Below are 4,995 nucleotides of genomic sequence, written 5' to 3' on the forward strand. Positions count from 1 at the left end.
TCCTAATATCTGGCACATAGAAACCCATCCATGGACACTGGCTCTCTGGATGAATATCTCTGTCCCATTCATCTGCTCCATCTCTGATGGAAAGGAACAGTCTCCTCTCACCTTTTCAGGTCACTCTGAAAGGAAGAAGTCCTCTAGTTTCCCTTTATTCTACACATGGGATTATTAGACTCAAGACTTTTATAAAACAGGAAGCTACCTAGACTTTGAGCCAGATAGAGTTCAGGCTCTGTTCTAACACTTACTAGCTGTGTGAGTTTAGAGAGTAATTGAGTCTCTCTGAATCCCAACTTTCCCATCTGATAAATGGATATAACCATGTCTGTCTTGCAGGGATGTGAGAATTAATTCATGGACAGGAAAAACTGACCTCAAGTGGCATTCCACAAACATAAATCATTACTATAACCATGAAGTTTTCATACTTTTTAGCTTGAGGAAGAACTAGAAAGCTACAAATATCTATATCTCATTCATAACACAGAAATGAGTTTCATCAACCAATTTACTACTCACTGGGAGAAAACTGCAAAAAATCACCTAAAGTGACTTTCAACTGTAAATTAACTAGATTTTTTTTTACTACTGTTGACATTTAAGAAAAGCAGAAAGCAAGAAGAAATGTCCCTTAATGGATTTATATGATCATTTTTTTTCAGGGTGCAGTTTTGAAGTCATTCCATACTGTCTCATTGGCTCCATACCCAGAGCCCTCTGCATTGGCTCCAGTGCCCCCAAATCTAGAGTAGGCAACTGAGGTTTTCATTATTTTGCTACTTGACCCCCAAACTCACCTGAAGCATCAAGAAACTCCTACTGCCTGAAAATGGCCATGGAATTGTTGGCAGGTCCATGAACATCACTGTCTTCACATGGCTTTCAGGTGACGAGTCTTTGATCAGCAGCCTTCCATCTTCCTGCCGCTCTTTCATCTCCCATCTTTCTGAAAGAGATGAATTTTGAGCAGAACATCAAAGAAAGTAATGGACCAGCAGGGAAAACAAAGGCAGATGATCGCTCACCTGGGGACAATCTCAAAGCCAGCCTTAGGCAGCAAAAATCAAAACATCCTTAGATAATAATAAGCCAATTTGCCTGGCCACAGGGGTGTATCTGATGAGTAAGGATAGAGGAAGAGCAGGCCAGAGATCTTGACTGATTGGTCAGGGAACTGGACTCTGTTCTGTGGCTCCTAAAGGTGCTGATGGTTTAGCCCTGGTCATAGCTGACCTGCTGAGCCCTGAAGAGTGCAGTGCTCCTCTAGGTAGGAGGAAGGGGAAAAGAATAGAAAACGGGGCACCTTGCCCATCAGGGCATCTCAAAATGTGGAACATCTCTGGGCCAATAAGCAAGAGAGGGCTCCAGAAACTAGAGAGACACTGGGTCTAGAGATGCTCAGTAACAAGTCCGCAGGGGTCAGAGTCCAGTGCCACAGACTGAATGTTTCTGTCTCCTGTGTTCCTGTATTGAGATCCTGATTCCTAAGGTGGGTTTTTAGGAAGTGGACCTTTGGAAGATGACCTTAACCTGAGAGTGGAGACTTCAAGAATGGGATTAGCTTCCTCATTAAAGAAGCTTCAGAGAGGTTCCATGTTGTCTGCTACCATAGGCAACTATATTGAGAAGACCCTGTCTATAAACCAGAAGTCAGGCCCTCATCAGACCCTAAACTTACTAGTGCCTTGACCTTGGACTTTCAGTAACCACACTTGTGAAAAATAAATCTCTGTGGTCTATAAACCACCCAGTCCATGGTGTTTTGTTGTAGCAGCCAGAATGAACTAAAATACCTGGACCCAGAAGGGAGGAAAAAAACAATGTGACAGAAAGCAAACAAGAATGATCCCTTTACTTCTTTCTTAAGACAGCTTCCCCAGAGCTCTGAGGGCAACAACTACATGCAGGGTGGGGCAGCTTGGTTAGGAAAGTCCCAGAAGTTCTGGCCAGATAGATCAGTTTCAAGAATTGGAAGCACTGTTGGCAGGTAGCAGGCCATTTCTCACGATCATAGGAAATTTGGTACTCAGTCATTGATTCTGAGGGAACTGCAATGGCTTCCAAGGACTGGTCTTGTTTTGTCATGAATGATGTCTATGTCTATACATCTTGCTAAGGGCCCCTTATGATTTAGTCTTGAATATGAATACAATCTCTCCTATTGTTTCCATGTTTATGTCACAGGAGACTAACAAATCAAATAAATCCCTTCCATCAGATTTAGGGTTTAAATTAGATGTGGTCCACGCCGGTGAAACATCTCCGCCTCCCTGGCAGGGACAGGGCAGAGACAAGGAAGAAGCACTGCCCTGTTGTCATGCGTGCAGGAGAAGGGAGGGAGAAGAGTCCACTCAGCTCTGCTTCTTGGGCTCTGCCCTCACCTCTCTACCTTCTTGAGTTCCAATTCCCTGCACACTTGTTTCATGTAGCACTGGGAGTGTTGTGGTTTGAGTATGAAACGCCCCCACAGGCTCATGAGTTTGAACATTTGGTCCCCAATTGTGGTGCTGTTTGTAAAGGTGATAGAACCATTAGGACTTCTTTAGGACTCTGAGCATTGTGAGAGGAAGTAGGTCATTGAGGAGGGCCTTTAGGTTTTATAGACCCCATTTCCTGTTCTGCTTCCTGACTGTCAAGGCAACGTGACCAGCTGGCCTCTTGCTACCATGTCTTCCCTGCCAGGGTGGAATGTATCCCCTTGAACTATAAGTCAGAACAAACCCTTCCTTAAGTTGTTTTTTTAATATTTTATTTATTATTTTTGTTTCATATGTATGCTAGTAGGTAAGTGCACCTGTGCCGTGCAATGCCCTCAGAGGACAGAAGAAGCTGTCAGATCCCCTGGAACTGGAGTTACAGGCAGTTATTAGGTGCCATGTTGGTGCTGGAATTCAAACCCGGGTCTTCTTCAAGAACAACCAGTGTTCTTAAACACTGAGCCATCTCTCCAGCCCTTCCTTAAGTTGTTTTTGTTCCTATTTTGTCCCAGCAATGAGAAAAGTAACTAATATAGAGAGTTTGAGAACCCAGTCAAGGTATATCCTCTGCTATCAAGTCCTGTTTTAAATATCATGTAGGAAGTACAGAGCTGCCTCCCTAGAAAGATCCTCCCAGTTGTTTTGAATCCTGAGGTCCCAGGCATCCTTGTGCCTGGAGATTCTGGAATTACCTTTGATTCTTAAGTCAGTGTTCTCTAGAGACGTGTGTGTGTGTGTGTGTGTGTGTGTGCTGAAGTTTTTATCTCAGGATGGCTTCATACTTGCTGTGTACCCAAAAATGACCTTGAATTCCTGATCCTCCTGACTCCATCTTCTGAGTGCTGGGGTTGCAGGCATACACCCAGTAAGAATATTCTTTAACAAATAAATAAGAGATTCTTCTCTAAAATACTGGAATAATCCCTTCAGTTTTTACCTCATTCCTGGCATTTTTCTACAAAGTGTTTTTCTTGGCTATCTCTTCCTTATCTTCTTCTATCTCTCTCAAATCGCTCAGGGACTGCTCCCCTCAATCCTAAGACAGTCTTCCTCCACCTTGGCTGGACATTGGATTTGGACTGATTTTTCATTAGAACTTGATGCAACTGCAGCCAGGGAATTGGCCTGGGTAGAGCCCTCTCTTAAGTCCAAGTTGCATGTGGTGCTGGGAGACAAAGTTCTCAGGAACACTGTCCCTGTCTTCACCAATCTTTCCCTGAAATATGATGGCCCGTGTACAAGTAGGACACACACCAGGACATCATTGACCAGGTCATCAAGTAAACACCCCAGATCCAGAACCCCAGAAAAGGAAAGCACATATTTAGACATAGATCCTTCCAGAAAAGAAGTCTACACTCAGGCTTATTTTCCTGAAATTTCCAGTTCTACCAAAATTCAGGCAGTCGAAAGAAACTTGCATACCACTTTTGAAGAGTGAATGAATGTGTGTCTTCAAGAGCCAGCCCTAGTCGTGGGTACAGTAAGCTATCAGGGTACCAAAAATGTTCCTTCATCACAAAACACTTCTTACATTCCTTGCTCACAAACCCAGAAAGTGAAACTGGGTGAAGTTACATCTCAAGAAATACAAGTGTCACAAGGGTAGACAGGGTATTTGGGAGGAGGATTGTCCTCTGTCTCTTCCCATAGGTTCCCAAAAGCATAACCCTAAGATGCTGTTGAGACTGTGGATGATGAGGAACGATGGTTCCTCATTTGTCCCTTCTTCCAGGTCTGGCCTATGTTACTTAGGTTCTACAGCATTTGGGAAGAGTGGCTCAGGAATCTCGGAGCCCACTAGCTCCCTATGGGGACTGAACATGCTGGCAATGTTCAGTGAAGTTTCCTGGCCAACACAGGCAGCTATACCTGCTGGCTTATGAATGCTGTATCCATCATACCATATTATAGGAAGGTTGTTTTGGGGGACAACTTTGAAGGCAAGCCCTAGCAGTCTCCAGGGAGAATATGAAAGCAAAGGAGGGAACTCCTGAAGAGACTCTCGGACAAATTTTGCTGAGCTCTGTATACCTGAGATCCCAGTTAATACACTCCTTGGGTAACATCCCTCTTAGGCCTCTGTCCTCCAGCATATCTATTCTTTTAGGACCAGAGATGAGACAAAAAGACTCGCATGTTAGGTTGCCCATGACTTAGTGAAACTTCTAAGATGCTTAAAAGCTGTTTTGTCATAGCTAGGCATGGTGGTGCACGCCTCAGGAGGGAGAGGCAGGCAGATCTTTGTGAGATGGAGTCAGTCTGATCTACATAGTGAGTTTCAGGCCATCTAGGGTTACTGGGAGACCCTGTCTCAAAAAAACAAAACAAAACAAAACAAAAAGATGTTTCATCAAATAACTCTAACCACTTCTATTTGCATCCTTTTAATTTTATTATATAGAAGCTCAATTGAATTGCCACCATTCTTCCTCAGACTCTCAAACTTCAGGCCTTTCAATATGAGAGGGAAAGAGAGAGAGAGAGAGAGAGAGAGAGAGAGAGAGAGAGA

Source organism: Nannospalax galili, unplaced genomic scaffold (genome assembly GCF_000622305.1).
Source record: "Nannospalax galili isolate Female #2095 unplaced genomic scaffold, S.galili_v1.0 scaffold567, whole genome shotgun sequence".
NCBI lineage: Eukaryota > Metazoa > Chordata > Mammalia > Rodentia > Spalacidae > Nannospalax > Nannospalax galili.